At 37.7% G+C, this 16,942-nt stretch overlaps 1 long non-coding RNA gene across 1 annotated transcript in view; it reads right to left on the reverse strand.

Annotated features, from left to right (window-relative positions):
* Positions 1-1,940: 1,940 nt before the first annotated feature.
* LOC129033487 (uncharacterized) overlaps positions 1,941-16,942 on the reverse strand; it is a 67,462-nt gene continuing 52,460 nt past the window's right edge. The window contains exons 2-3 of the long non-coding RNA XR_008501591.1: positions 4,545-4,606; positions 1,941-2,147 (exon numbers count right to left, since the gene is read on the reverse strand). This is a non-coding gene — a long non-coding RNA (uncharacterized LOC129033487). The remainder of the gene's footprint in view (positions 2,148-4,544; positions 4,607-16,942) is intronic.

Raw genomic sequence — 16,942 nt, forward strand, 5'->3', positions numbered from 1 at the left:
ATCATCATGGCCTCTTGCTTTATCATGGATGGGGATTTTGACAGAGCCATTACTCCTGCAGATCTTACATGTTTTACCTTCTTCACAAGATATCATTATTTAGTTATCTAAAAATATTCTGATTGCTTTTGTTTCTTCAAAGTTTTCCACAGCTTTTTTCTCTCTTCCTTCCTCTCTCTCTTTCTTCTTTTCTATCTTTTCTTCTTTCCTTCTTTCGGTTTCCTTAAAAATAATGTTAGTTTTTCTAGATCTTATTTTTAATTACATAATTTTGCATTCTGCCATATTTGATAACAATTTGCCTTCATGTTACTCATTAGAGAGAAATAAATACTCTCCCTAAGAATGTAATATTCAGTGAGGAATAAAAATATTCTCTATCCTTAACCTGTCATTCATAAAATTAAAACTACATATGCACTGTTTTTATTCTTTTTGCTTCTAAAAGACAGACTTCAAAGACTTTTGATAATATTTTGATATATTTCCAGGAGAATCTCATGCTGATGGTGGTGGTGATGGTGGTTGTAATTTGACAATCTATTCTTCTTAAGTAAAAATATTCTACAAACATAAAATTATTTCTGTTTATTTTATATATTTAGGAAGTAAGTTATATGAAACCAAAAACTAGAGAAAAACATTTGTAATTAATGTGATGGATAAAAAGTGATATTCATAATATATTGATTAAAAAGAACACTAATGTTACAATAACTGAGAAAAAAGTATAAAAACATTGTGAGAAAACTGATAGAAGTAAATGTCTAGTATTTAAGACAAATATTTAACTTCAATGAAAATCAGAACACTGAATACAATCTTTATATTTTAAGTTAGCAGATATTTTTGAAAATCAGAACAATTAAAAACCAATGTCTTATAAATTAGCAGCACTTTGAAAATAATGGTGTGTTAATTTCCTAGGGCTGCCATAATAAAGTATCACAAACTGGATGGCTTAAAACTACGTAAATTTATTTTCTCATTTAACATGGTGTCTCACGCTGTAATCCCAACACTTTGGGAGGTCGAGGCAGGGGGGTCACTTGAGACCAAGAGTTTGAGACCAGTCTGGGCAACATTGAAAGGCTCTGTCTTTACAAAAAAATAAATTTAGCTGGGTGTGGTGGCGCATGACTGTAGTCCTAGCTACTCGGGAGGCTGAAGTGGAAGGATCTCTTGAGCTGGGGAGTTTGAGGTTGCATTTAGTTATGATCATGCCGCTGCATTCAAACCTGGGTAACAGAACAAGACCCTGTCTCTAAAAAAAAAATGTTTTAAGAGTTTGACATTTCTAATAGGATTCTGTAAAGGGACAGAACTAATGGAATATATATACATATATATGGAATATACATTCCATTATGTATTAATATATAAATATTAATTTATTATTAAGTTTATTAAGTATTAACTCACATGATCACTAGGTCCCACAATAGGCCATCTGCAGGCTGAGGAGCAAGGAGAGCCAGTGTGAGTTCCAAAATTGAAGGACTTAAGAGCCTGATGTTCAAGGGCAGGACGCATCTAGCACAGGATAAAGATGTAGACTGGGAGTCTAGGCTAGTCTCTCTTTTTCACATTTTTCTGCCTGCTTATATTCTAGTCATGCTAGCAGCTTAGATTGTGCCCACCAAGATTAAGGGTGAGTCTGCCTTCCCATCCCACTGACTCAAATGTTAATCTCCTTTGGCAACACCCTCACAGACATACCCAGGATCAATACTTTGTATCCTTCAACCCAATCAAGTTGACACTCAGTATTAACCATCACATTAGAAGTCAAGTTGTTGAGAGGGACATATTTCCTTTGAAGCTTCTAAAGGACATTAATTTTTCCTTGTCTCCTCCAGCTTCTGGTAGTGCCAGGCATTCCTTGGCTTGTAGCAATATAACTCCAATCCTTGCCCCATCTCTGTATGGCAGAGATATCAATCTTAATTTGATAATATTAGCAAAGACCCTATTTCCAATAAGATTACATTCAAAGTTTCCAGTGGCTATTACCCCAGCATATCTTTTTGGAGACACAATTTAACTCATAACAGATACTATTTATTGCTGATAAATGAGTAAAGTCTTTCTGAAAAGAAATTTGGCAAAATTCTTTCTTCTGCTAATTTCTTTTGTGGGAATCCACTCTGAAGATAAACAGAAACATAAATTTTAGTCATATGCAAAAGGTTACTTGCCACATTATTCATTATTTAGAAGCAATTCAAAGTAAAAAATGGGGAATTAATGAGTAATTTTGGTACATCCCAATAATATTATGAAGCCACTAGAAATGTTTAAGAGCTTAGCATCACAGAAAATCCAAGAGATACTAACAAATAGCAATTAGATTACATTTTCTACTATAAAATTAACCAAAATTAAAACAAACAAACATACAGCCTCAACAACAACAAAAAAAACACCACTCGTGAATGTATGAGAAAATGAGCATTCTTTTCCACTGCTGGTGGGAATCTAAAGTGTTCAAAAGCTTCCTGGAAGGTCATTTGGCAATACATGTCAATACCTTAGCAATGTTTCTGTATTTGGCTTACCAATTCCACTTCCAGGAATTTACTTTAAAGAGATAATCTTGGATATGCACAAAAATGTATCAATGAGAATGTTTACTGGAGTTTATCACATGGAAAAATAGCAACCTAAATGTTCAATACCAGGATATTGCTTAAATAAATAATAAGACATCTAGGTGATAAAATACCATATATTTAGTGACATGGAAAGATATTGCATATTTCCATTTAAAAAACAGAAAACGGATTATAAAACAGTGTTCATGGCATCATCCCATTGGCATAAAGTTTAAGCCACTCCCTGAATGTAGAACTAACCACTATGGACTTACAAATCAACTTTTACAAGAGTGGCGAGGTTATAGGTGCTACACAGTGCTCTTGTGAGTTAAACAAGTTAAAACAGTTTTCAAAATTTCTCATTTTCTCTTTGGAAGTTGTTCACTAACTCCAAAAAGGATTTTGTCACAATTTCATCTTGGATACATCTGCAATATTGAAGTAGATGAATTCTTGAAGTATCCTGATATTCAGAATTAGGGAGGACCTAGAAGAAATTATTCTGCTGTCAGTCCTCAAGAAGACACATGAGATTCAGTCAGGAAATGGGAAATTTTATGCACATAAAATTTCCTTTTACATATATAGACACAAATAAATAATAATGTAAATCTGACTAGTATTACATTGAAAAGACTGCCCTATTGCTAAATATCTGAATGTTAGAAAAAGACATTTTAGAAATAAACCTGTAATAGAGTACAAAAATTAAAATATATTAGCCTAAAAATTACAAAGTTTTTTGGGGAGTTGGAGATTACTTGATTAAAAAGTTGTATTCACAGAAAAAAAATGCAAAAATGCAATAATTTTTTTTGGAATAACCAAGTTGGCAATGTGTAATATCATCACAATGTTGGAACTTCTTTTCCTGTTTTGGTAAATTTGTGGCTCAATCATTATACTTCCCAATATATTATACTTTATTTTTATTCTAAAGCCCTTTCTGTGTGGTTACGGTTTTAACATTACTCTCTTGTTCCAAGACACATAAGCTCCAACAAAATTAAATAACTCCTTAGAAGACAGTTTCACTATTCTTATTCTCTATCCCTTGCCCTTAAATAACAAATCCCTTCTTGTAAAGTCAGGAAGTTGGCAACATATATTTTAGAACAAGCCAAAAGATGGCTCAGTAGATGCATATAGCAAATTTTTACGTGCACAAAAGTTTTATTTCTTCTAACAATTTGTTTTGTGGGTAGATGCTGTAATTTTTAATATGGTTTGTTTGTGTAGACATGTCCTTTCATAAAATGAGAGCAAGAAGTGAGTATTCCTTATTGAACCTGTTAATCCTGATTCCTGCCTAAGTTGTCCAATGAGATTTTTATGCTCAGGTAAGGCTTATCTTATTTTTTCCAACTACTTGGTTTATGGCAGTTGGTCTCTTACCAGGTGGGCTTTTCCATAGGCCTGCCTCTTGACATGGAGGTCGTATGTTTTTGAGTAAGTAATTCAAGAGAGTGGATGAGAAATATTGGCAAGGTGAAAGCCATGGTCTTTTCATAACTTCCTAACATCTTCGTACTGCTTTCATTTTCTATTAATCAGAACTGACTCAACAAGTCCAGTTCACACTCAATATGAAGGAATTACACAAAGGTGTGACTTCTAAAACAAGTGAATCATTGAGGTCATCTTAAAGGTTGCTTACCACATCAACCAAAGTTTGAGAACACTGCTTTACAGGTGGCATTCAAAAATCAAGTGGAATGGATAAATTGCTTAAAAGGTATTTAGATGGAAATAAATTTCAGTTGATATATTTCAGGACCCAGGCAGAGGGACTAGCCAGAAGAAGGTGTAACTCTGGTTGCAGAGCTCGCATTGTGGAGAAAAGCCTCATGTCTAGGTTACTGCCAAGAGTACTAAAAAAGTAAGAACCTTAGCCTAGCCTGGGAACTGGGCACATGGACAGGAAGAAGTTATGATTCAGGAACTCACATAGAAGCCATTTGAATCTGGAAAGGCAACTTCTGCTAGATTCCATTGTTTCAGCTCAGGAACTAGGTAAGAAAGGAAGACTTGAATCTGGAAAGCTTCATGAGCTCAGCTTTGAGAACCAAAAATGGGAAGAGCTGAAATAAGTCATAGAACAGCGGTTCTCAAACTTTGCTTGGTGTCTGAAGCACTTAGCAACTTGATAAAAATACGAAGATTCGGGCCCTATTTTACTTCAACAAGCCTGCCTCTGTGTGCTTCACAAACATTCTAGGTGTTCTAATACAGACCAAAGTTTGAGAACCACTGCCTTAGAAGGACTACTTATGTTCCCCAAGGAATCTGCTATGTACTGATTTATGATAATTGACTCACTAAATTAAAAAACCAGTGCTAAACTCTAACACAGTTCATGGCATAAATATGAATGTGCACACTTGTAGACAGAAGTGAAGTAAAAGATTATTGTAACTAAGAACATTCCAAGGAAAAGGACTGTGCTTTTATGTTGAAAGAACAAATCATGGCTGGCACTGATTAATAGATTCTGTTCTCTCAGGCTGGCAAAATGCAAAAGAGTTTTCTTTGCCAGAAACAGCAAAATGCACACCCAGGCCAGCATCTGGAAGTTATTCTTAAAGAAATGTGACATTAGATAAAATGAGAGTGGTGGGTCAATTTCTATTTACCCATTTCACTGGTCCATGCTGACTAAAGGTTAATGCAACTTCAAACTAAAATCTTCACCCTGTTTTTCATTCTCTTCCTTCTTGTTGCATCATGTTTATTTCCAAATCCATTTGAAAAATAGATACTGGTGGCATTCTACTAAGACTTAGGTGAACTATGGACCTTAATTATTCTTTTTATAAAATTTGCTTAAGTAAAAGGGATCCTAGAGTGGAATATATATAATATTTGAATTCAGAGCCAACTGGCTGTAAATACAAGTGACTATGAAACCTTAAGCAAGTGTTTCAACTTTTCTAAAGTTCTTTATGTGTGCATAGGTAGATCACCTAACCATTTTGAAAAATTATAATTGGAGTAATAAATGATGTATACAAAATACTCAACTCTAGTAGGCACTCAATAAACTGAACTATTATTACTACTAATCACTGATACTTCCTAATTTTATAAAGATCAAAAGACATTAGTAACACAAATTTATGTTCAGAATCAGGTGCAGGTTATATCTAGTAGGTATGTCTGATTTTCTGTTTTGAAGTTAGTATTATAGGGTAGTAGTCAAGAGCACAGATTCAGAATCCTGCCAAGTTCAAATTTAACATTGCCATTCATTAATAGTGTATTCTTCGATGATTATGTAGATAATTTACTTAACCTCTGCCTTGCTTTCCTAATATGTAAAATGGAGAAAATAATGATGCACCAACCTAATGGGAATTTGTAAGAATGAGGTTACTATTTGTAAAGCAATTACAAGAAAATATACCACGTGTGTTAGTTATTGTTCATAATAATCACTTCAAAAAAATTTCATCCTTTACCTCAGCTACAAATTTTGGATGTTGTTTACAAAAGAAAACAATGGGTTGAAATGTCTTTTTTGTGCAGGTTTCAGCTTTTTGATGGGATGATATTACCATATCCCTCTAAACTGTTTTATAAGGTTTTATCCTGATTATATGATATAGCTCTTCCAAAGATGTGAGCTGCTCCTTGGGGTGCCAGACACTTTTGGGAGCTGCAATTAATTATTTGAGGGAAGATAGATCCATCCATAGAATTACTCTCCTCTCAATAAACTAATTAGTACCCATGTGATCTGAGCATGTGAAGGCACTAACCAAACGTGCGTGTCTGGCCCTCAAGGACTGACATTCCTTATGAAAACTTTGCTCAGAATTGAAATAATGGGAGAGAGTGGTCCAATTTTTTTCCCTCTCTGACAGCACATAGTAGTAGGATATTCTGAGTAGTGGATGACAAATATATGTGATTAATGATAATAGTAAAAATAGAACAATATTTTCCTACATATTTGAGAAAGTGTCATGTTAATTCACTTATTTTCTCAGGTTGTTTAAAAGACTTGTTTACTTTGAAGGCTGTCTTCATCTTAAAATGAAAACTGGTATGCCAGTACTGATGGAGAGAGCAGCTTTGGAGATGCGTATATTTGTTGTCATGGTTATTTGGGGAAAGTAAAGGTGACCTCAGGTAACCTCAGATGTGGGAATGTTTTTCCTGACTATACTATTACTGATGTTAATTTATTTGCTAGGCTGACAGGTGAAAAATCTGCTACCTTGAGAGGACTTTATATAAAGCATCTTCCCTATTCCCGTGTGTTTTTGAGCATTCACTCTTTGAAACTATTAAGATGCATGTATAACACACATCAAATTGACATAAAGTATCAAAGTTTGTCTGATGTCTGCACAGCCCTAGGGACAGAGAGCCACTTTGATTTTATCTCATAGCTGTGACATGAGCACTTCAAATGAATGGAAAATGAAAGTATCATGTGTAGAGAATTTTTTGGATTCCCAACTCCCAGGAAGAGATTTGGTGGCTCTCACTAAGAATTCATAGGCTTCTTTCTATGAACACTGTATTATCCATGATTGAGAATCTCCTGCAATTCAAAGCATGGAAAAGGTCTGAATAGGGAAGGTGGAGAACAGTATGGAAAGGGTCAGATCACTGAGTGGGAACAATACCTTGCTGCTTGTTTCTTGGGGGGTCATAGGCACAGAGAGAGGCACTAGTACCAGAACAGGAGGCACCAGAAGGGCAAGGAAAGTAATGACAGTATTACAGAGACCAAAGTCACAGACAGAAACTCAAAAGGAGGAAACAGGCTCTTTAGAAATGTATCATGCTGTCCAGTGTGTGCAACTGCAGAAGAGATAGACTGTAAAAGGAGAAGAGCAAAAGAACAAAAGTACAGAAGTAGTTTATCTCGAGTCACCCCCAAAACTACAGGACCCTGTTCATATGGTTTGGCTCTGTGTCCCCACCCAAATCTCATCTCAAATTGTAATCCTGACCTGTTGAGAGAGGGAGCTAGTGGGAGGTGACTGAATCATGGGGGTGTTTTCCTCCATGCTGTTCTCGTGATAGTGAGTTCTCATGAGATCTAATGGTTTAAAAGTGTTTGGCAGTCTCGCACCTTGCTCTCTCTCCTGCTGCTATGTAAGACATGCTTTGCTTCCCCTTTGCCTTCTGCCATGATTATAAGTTTCCTGAGGCCTCCCAAGCAATGCAGAGCTGTGAGTCAATTAAATCTCTTTTCTTTATAAATTATCCAATCTCAGGTAGTTCTTTATAGCAGTGTGAAAATGGACTAACACAGAAAGTTGGTATGTAGAGAAGTGGGACATTGCTATAAAGATACCTGAAAATGTGGAAGCAACTTTGGAACTGGAAAACAGGCAGAGGTTGGAACAGTTTAGAGGGCTCAGAAGAAGACAGGAAGATGTGGAAAAGTTTGGAACTTCCTGTAGACTTGCTGAATGTTCTTGATCAAATGCTGATAGTGATATGGACAATGAAATCCAGGCTGAGGTGGTCTCAAATGGAGATGAGGAGCTTATTGGGAACTGGAGCAAAGCTCACTCTTGCTATACTTTAGCAAAGAGACTGGTGGCATTTTGCCCCCACTCTAGAGATCTGTGGAAATTTGCACTTGAGAGAGATGATTTAAGGTATCTGGCCGAAGACATTTCAAAGCAGTAAAGCATTAGAGATGTGACCTGGCTTTTTCTGAAAAGGTACAGTCATATGTGTTCACAGAGATGGTCTAAAATTGGAACTTGTGTTTAAAAGGGAAGCAGAGTGTAAATGTTTGGAAAACTTGCAGCCTGACCATGTATAGAAAAAAATCTATTTTTGAGGAGAGGAATTTAAGCCCAAGCTACCTGCAGAAATGTGCATAGGTAACAAGTATCCAAATGTTAATAGCCAACACAGTAGGAAAAATGTCTCCAGGGCATTTCAGAGCTCTTCGAGGCAGCTCTTCCCAACACATGCCCAGAGGACTATGAGTGAAAAATTGTTTTATGGGCCAGGCTGTGGGCCCAGCTGCTCTGTGCAGCCTTGGGCCACAGCAACCTGTGTCTCAGCATTCCAGCTTCAGTCATGGCTAAAGGTGCCAAGGTAAAGCTTGGGCCATTGCTTCAGAGGGTTCAAGCCCCATGGCTTGGTGGCTTCCATGTGGTGTTGGGCCTGGGGGTGCACAGAAGGCAAAGGTTTAGGAACCTCTACCTAGATTTCAGAAGATGTAGGGAAACACCTAGGTGGCCAGGCAGAAGTCTGTTGCAGGGGCAGAGACCTCATGGTGAACCTTTACTAGGGCAATAAAGAGGGAAAATGTGGGATTGGAGCCCCCACACAGAGTCCTCACTGAGGCACTGCCTATCGGAGCTGTGAGAAGAAGGCCATCGTCCTCCAGACCCCAGAATGGTAAATCCACCAATAGCTTGCAGCATGCAGCTGGAAAAGACACAGACAGTCAATACTGGTTCATGAAAGCAGCCACAGGGGTGGTACCCTTCAGAACCACAGTGGTGGAAAGCCAAAGGCCTTAGGAGCCCAGCTCTTGCATCAGCATGGCCTGGATGTGAGACCTGGAGTCAAACAAGATTATTTTTCAAGCTTTAAAATTTAATGACTGCCCTGTTGAGTTCCAGACTTGCATGGGGCATGTAGCCCCTTTGTTTGGGCCCATTTCTCTCATTTGGAATGGGAGCATTTAACCAATGCCTGTACCTTCATTGTATCTTGGAAGTAACTAACTTGCTTTTGATTTTACAGGCCAATAGGCAGAAGAAACTTGTGTTATCTCAGATGAGACTTTTGGAGACAAAAGACTTTTGGATTAATGCTGGAACGAGTCAAGACTTTGGTGGGCTGTTGGGAAAGCATGATTATGTTTTGAAATGTGAGAAGGACATGAGATTTGGGAGGGATCAACAGCAGAATGATATGATTTGTCTCTGTGTTCCCACCCAAATCTCATCTTGAATTGCAATTCCCATGTGTCTAGGAAGGGACCTAGTGAGAAGTGACTGGATCATGGGGGTGGATTTTCCCTTGCTGTTCTCCTGATAGTGAGTGAGCTGTCATGAGATCTGGTTGTTTGAAAGTGTGTAGCACTTCCCAATTTGCTCTCTCTCTCTCCTGCTGGCCATGTGAATATGTGCCTGCTTCCCCTTTGCCTTCTACCATGATTATAGGTTTCCTGAGCCCTCCCCAGCCTTGTGGAGCTGTGATTCAATTAAACCTCTTTTCTTCAGCAATGTGAAAAGGGACTAGTACACCTGGTAATATTGTAACTGAATATTGAGTAAATACAATGGATTCTCAATCCTATGGAGACACATATACAGATTCAATAGAAAAGGAGAGTACATGACTGCTTTTCAAGAGCAGGAATGACATACTGACCTAGTTAATCATGGCTAGATGACATTTACAAACTCTCCTTGTGAAGCAGGTTTAGTATTCAAAGGTAAACTCACATTATCTGATATGTTTATAATCACGGGTGAGGTTTGATTTAACTATCCAGTAAAATCAGTCAATTATTTATTTTTAGTATATAATTAAGTCACTTTTAACAAATCCCATTGGTTTTACAAGTTTAAATAAAGTGCTATACAACAAATGTATGCATATATAATGAATGTTTCATCATCAGCACCCTCACCAGTAAAAACTGGTTGTTAAACTTGACTGCAGTGTGACTCTATGTTAAAATACAGGTGTTCAAATATAACAAGCAGCATGGGAATATCTACATTTCTAAAACTTCTCAAGGGGTGTTCTCTGAAGTAGAGCTGTTTAATATTTCCAAGAGCTCTGTGGGAAAAGAATATACTATCTAGTACTGTTACCAGGGGAGAGTTTTCAGACTCTTGGTGTTTTGAACAAAGAATTGGACAAAAATGCACAAATAAAGCAAGGAAAGAATGGAGCAACAAAAGCAGAGATTTTTTGAAAATGAAAGTACACTCCACAGGGTGGGAGCAGTGGAGCAACCAATCAAGGGCCCAAATACAGAATCTTTCTGGGTCCAAATACACCCTAGAGGTTTCCCATTGGCCACTTGGTGTTCACCCCATGTAAATGAAGTGGTGATCTGCAATCAGCCTGGTTGTGGAAAGCAACCAATTAGAGGCTGAAGTGAAGTTACAAAGGTCACACTCCTATGCAAACATCTGAAATGAAGTTACAAAATGAAGTTACAAAGTTGCACTTCTATGCAAACGAAAACTTGGCCTGCAATAAGTCTGATGGGTTGCAAACCACAACCAATCAGAGGCTGAAGTGAAGTTACAATGTTACTCTCTTTTTTGTTTTTGTTTTTTCTTTTCTTTTCTTTTTGAGATGGAGTCTCCCTCTGTCACCCAGGCTGGAGTGCAGAGGTGCAGTCTCAGCTCACTGCAACCTCCACCTCCCAGGTTCAAGTGATTGCCCTACCTCAGCCTCCTGAGTTGCTAAGACTACAAGCAGATGCCACCGCACCTGGCTAATTTTTTGTATTTTTAGCAGAGATGAGGTTTCACCACATTAACCAGGATTGTCTCCATCTCCTGACCTCGTGATCCACCAGTGGCAGCCTCCCAAAGTGCTGGGATTACAGGTGCAAGATTGGTTGCAAAATGCAATTGCAAAAAGCAAACCAACCAGAGGTACTTTTAATTTCCCATCTGCTGCACAGAAAAGGTGGTCATGCAGAACGGGTGCCATGCAGAAAAGTTGGCCACACAGAAGAGCAAAAGCAATAAGCCACCAATCAGAGGTACTTTCAATTTTCCATCTGCTGCACAGAAAATATGGCGGTTTGCAAAGGGAGTAGCCTCTGGTCCTTTTGTTACTTAGCTGTGGAAAGTTAGGGTTTTCCTTTCAATTTAGTTGTAGGAATTCAGAGTGAAATGGCTTTAACTTCCTGCCTCCAGACCCTATTCTCCTACTTCTCAGTACATTCCACTCTCATTGTATTAAAATGGCTAGAGGAGACACCTATTTGTGATGAGTAGATTTCCTTCCAATGATTCATCACATCATTAGCATATTATAAGAAACAACCTTTTAAACGTTTTATCTTTACTTATGAGGTCTGCTTATGAAAGAACATGATATGTAACTTTACACAAAGTCTTATGGGAAATATTTTTCTCAGCGCTCAGTACCCAGAAAAGTACTGAGTAACTAGTTGGACTTTATCTTGTGGACAATTAAATCACATAATGTATTGTGTTTCCCATTTTTCTTTGGCTTCTAGAGAGGTTTGAAAACAATATTGGGGTCCATCTATATCAAATTCAACAGATCTTATTGTGTGCATTTCATGTACTAACCTCACCCCTAATTTCATTTTTTCTACCCTCATTTGTTCTTTCTTCTAATTTCCTCTAATTAAAAAAAAAATGTTGAACACTCTTATTCTTCTTGGGAGCAAGGTAGACAATAAATAGAATAGATTAATGTATAGATATATTTATTAAAGTCTAGGTGGATCCCAGCATCCTATTTGCAGGGCTCCTGGTGTGGAGGAAGAGGGTGAGGGTTAGCAGTCCAGAAAATGTCAATTCCACATCCACTGCAGTTGTGTTCATTGATACTATTTCTGTTGTCACCCTCCCCCTAACTCACCACCCTCGTTGCTGCGGCTTTTTCATTGTTAGCTTACCATGTAACTTGCATTTTTGGAGTAGATTTTGCTGACCTTTGGTAACCTGGAGATGATTGTGTTTCTTTACGAAGTGAAATATTCATGGGTTTTGATGAGGCCATTTTCATCTCATAAGCATTTGCCCATAAAAGAACTAGGAAAAACAAGAATCAATGCTACTCTCCTCCCTTTTCATATAATATTAAAATGCTATCAAAACAAAGTAATGTATCTTTGATTTAACAAACTTCATAATTTAAATTCATTTAAATAGATGTAGATTTGATACATGTCTTAAGTAAAGAAAAGGAAAATATGTCCAGGCTTATGAAACAGGTGGCCAGGGGGAATAAAAGTTAATACAATGGAGTAAAGTGTATTTGGTGAATTTTTCCTCAGCAAATTCAATTAATAGCACCAAGCTTAGATAATCATAGTTCAGCAAAAAAAAAAAAAACCATTTTACTTAATGGTAATAGATTTAGTAGAGTTACTCTGAGGACCAAACAAAACTAGGTTGCTTAAGTACGTGTTTAAAAACAAAGAAAAACAAAGTCCCAACTGTGTTGTCCTGCTCTACAGAATACCTTTAGGATATTAAGAAAGCATATACACAATGTGTTCCTGTTACAGGACTTTCCCTTAATTCAGCTAAAGATGGGGTTCTTTCCATCACCAAAATTCAGGCTCGCAGACAATTTGGGTGGTGAGTGAGACAGAGTTTTATTGGGTGAAAAGGAAGAAAGGGGAAAAACGGGGACTCTTGCTAGGCCAGTGTTCCTGCTACAGTGCTTCCCACCCACAGCTTGGATCCCGGGTTTCACCCAGGAAGAGGAGAAACCGGGCTCGTCCCTGCTGCAAATGTCATTAACTTCCCAAGGCTCCACCTCAGCGGGAAGGCTGGTTGGAGTTTCTCCAGGGACACCTTGCCACCTGGCTGTCTCTTTCCCACCTGCAAAGAAGTACATCTAACTGCCCTTCAAATAAGGATAAGGATGAAGACCGATCTTAACTGCTTCCTGCCAAAAGAGGGCACTGTTTTGGGGAAACCGCAGTCAGAGCTTCCCTAGAGGCCTACCAAACGGTTCCTAGCAGAAGGGACCATGGTCAGAGGCTCTGGTTGCATGACTGTTTGGAGTTTGATGGCCTGAAGGCAAGAACAGACAAACCAGATTATTAGAAAACATGTATCAAAATAAAACAAAGGGGACATAAGGACAGCTCAAAAATTATGAGGCCTTTTACCAGTTTGCATGGGGAGAGGGAAGCCAAAAACCTGACTAGTTAAAAAAAACTTGTACCCTTTTGCTGGCATGTTGGGTTTCTGGGTTCCCTTACTCTGAGCCCAGTCCTAAGCCCAGTCCTAAGCCAACCAGTTTAAGGTTTGGGAAATTAACTCTTTCCAGTTTGGAGGATGCATCTGAGGGGAGTGTCTCATAGTACAGAGACACAATTACCTATCAGTGAAGAGAGAACCTAGGAGGAGAGAAGAAAAAAGAAGGCGTTTATTTTTTTCAAAGAAGTCCCAGGGGTTCCGGATGCATTTTAAAGGGATACAGACTGAAGATGAATGACTACCCATCTAGAAAGAGGGGATCAGAGGTACCTGGTTTGCTTCTCTTCCTAGCAGACACCCAAGGTACATGACGGAGAGAGGGAAGAGTATCCTCTTTTCTCTCTTCTGTCCTTGCATCCCCAATTTCTGGTGACACTGGCAGGTCCTGCCATGAGTGCCAAAGTGGCTTGTACCCATGAAGCAGGGGTGCCTAGAGAATAGGAATTATCTGTTCTCACCTAGGTCTCTTTTCCACCTACTGTCAGTAGCCTTGGACTTCCCTAGACCTCGTTTATGCCACGGATACTAACATGGCCTTTATCTATGAAACGGAAAGCTTGGGGTTGGTTTAATCAGCAGGAATCAGCTATGCTCATCTGTGCTGTGCCTTTTAACTTCTGTTGTCATCTGCCTCTGGATCCCTTATATCCAGTTTTCTTTCCTATGGCTTTGACCTGAAGCTTGAAATTGAGTCTGGGACAAAAATGTGTCTCAGGGTGGGGGGCGGGAGGTTGCATGGGCCCTTTATCATAAGCCAAATGCTAAGGTGAAACTGTGGAACTGAGTCCTCCTCCCACAAAGGAGAGGAAACGATGTCTTGTGATACACTCAGATACCTGGCAGCTATAGTTATGCTTGCTGGTATTTGGGTGCATGGCGCTTGGTTTTGGTTAGCTCCCTTGGTTTTACTTTCCCAAAAGGAAATCTCCAAGTGATGAACATCCTATTTATTCCCATCACCTGGCAGGATTTGCAGGATAATTGCTCAGAAATAGAATATTGATGTGGATTTCTACATTACCTATCCCTCTTGTTCTTTCTGAGCTGCAGCCAGAGATTGCTGGTAGTTTCATAGGAACAAGCAGGGTAAGTCTAAAATGTAGGCATAAACTTAAAAACAAGTAGTGAGTTTAGAATTTAATTAAAAATATATGCAAGTTTTGGTACATAATTTCTCTCTTTTTAGTCCTCATTTTTGTTAAAAAAACAAAGTATAATAGGACTGAGCTGTTTGCAAAATAGACTTTAGTTTTATGCTTGGCCTGATTATTTGCATAAAGTGTATCAAGAATAATTATTTCTATATAGGCCTTTTGGATTGGCTTTGATAGAAGTTTGTTCCACAAGGAATCTCAGATAAGACCTTTTAAAGCCCAGCCCAGCCATCAGTTTTTATCCTCAAACAGCTGTGAGTTGGGTAATCCTTTCCTCTTAAGGTCCCACAATAAAGTTGGAGCTCCTGGACCTGTTAGTGACATTCTTACTGACAACAAGTCAAGAACCCTGTACAGGGACTGTGTAGATGAGGGTATGAGGCCAGTCTCCCATTGGTCTTTTATCAGCTCTGTAAGTCAAGCTTTACTCCTTAAAGGGAAGTATACCCTTCCAATCAAAGCCTTGGTAAAATAACCATTTTTCCAATTGTGTCCTGTTGCAAAAGAAAAATGGATTTTTATTGCATTGATGCAAACAACTACACTGCCATAAGTTAAGAATACTCAGAGATAGTCTCCAAATTCTAGAGGAACCAGGCAGAGAGAAACAAACATGTTCTAAATTTTAATAACAGGAGTGTATAGCTTACTTAATGATTAAAGTCTACAAATAGTTCAAAATAAGTTTCCTTTACTCTTAAAAACAAAACAAGGATCAGCAATATTCCAAACAAGGTTAAAAGGATTGCTTCAGTTTCTGAGTTTAGTCCATTTAGTTTTTTTTTTTTTTGCTTGTATTCATGAACATTTCAGCTCTTTATGAGTCCTATATGTTTTTCTTTATTCCAATTTCACAATCTCCAAAGTTATCAGAAACCTGTATTTGAGAGCACCTGTTACAGTTCTATAGCTTATTATAAACCATCTTTTGAAAAGGATTAAAACAAAACAACAATTTTTGAATAGCAAAATATCCAGGGTAGTTACAGTTAGAAACACGATTGACAAAGAAGTTTGATTAGCTCTGTGATTTACAACAACTTAACAAAAAACCTTAATTATGATTGATAGCTATACTCAGATATTAGAATTTTAGAAACCCCATACAGTTTTGGAACATATATTAGCATTATTCACCAAGATATAACCTAACCTAAAGAAGATTAAGCATCATTTTGTCAATCCCATGTACCTAAACATGTTAAATAATTCTGTTTACCTCTTTTTCTCTGGACATTCCAGGGGCCCTCTGGACTATCCACAAACCCAGGTGTCAAGGAAGACAATTTTAAAACTGAAGTTTGATTTTGGGAAGGCCGTTAAATGTTCATGGTTTAAGACACTTGATATTATGAAATAGAATTCCTGATTACTGTAAGTTATTTATTTTGCCAAAATGATGACTCACAAATTTTAAAGAAGCAAAAACCTTTTATAACCCTTTATAAATTTTGCCAAAGAGATTAGCATTTTAAGAATTTCTTGTTGTGTTTTTATTTCAATGCTCAATTTACAGAAAAAAATGTTTAATACCCTTTTGAATTTAGCAAAAATATTTACATAGAGACCTTCTTCTGCAAGATTAATTTCCACAATTCTTCCACCTCTTCTTTGAACCTTTAGCTTTTTCCTAACTTAACTCAAAACAATCATTTAACTCTAGGCAAAAGTTTACATTTCCAAGCCTTCTTATAACCTTTCACTAAAAAAACACATTTTACTGTTCTTACACACCTTGCATGTAAATCTATTTCTAGTAGTTTCAATGAACTCCTAGCAATTTGGTAAAACTTGGTAAGTTGCTTTAATTGTGTGATGAGTGCAGCCAAGATTTGACTCCAGCATAATTAAGGGTGTGGTTAGTTCCACATGTCCCCAGACCCTACCAGTGATGTAGCTGACAAGTAAAATAGTTCTCAAAACCCAAAAAGCAGTTTGTAACCTCAAAACAATTAGCAAACTTTGCATCTGACCTGCATTTTACCAATAGTCTTTAGGGCAGTTTTTATTTCTTAAAGATTGAAGTCATGTGAAATGAAAGGTACCACAGCTTTTAACTTTAAAAAATATTAGATCCAAGCACTTTTCTTTAGCCCAAATTAATTAGAGTTATTTTTACAGACATCACATATAGTATACACAGACAGGCAGAAGAAAACCCAGTTGCTGGGTAGGGCCTTTTAAGAGACAGGGCTAGAAAACATGTAGATTACTTAACCTGAGAGGGGCATCCCCTAAGGTAGGGCTGCTAAACAAATCCTTG

The sequence above is a fragment of the Pongo pygmaeus genome, chromosome 2, assembly GCF_028885625.2.
Source record: "Pongo pygmaeus isolate AG05252 chromosome 2, NHGRI_mPonPyg2-v2.0_pri, whole genome shotgun sequence".
Taxonomy (NCBI): Eukaryota; Metazoa; Chordata; class Mammalia; order Primates; family Hominidae; genus Pongo; species Pongo pygmaeus.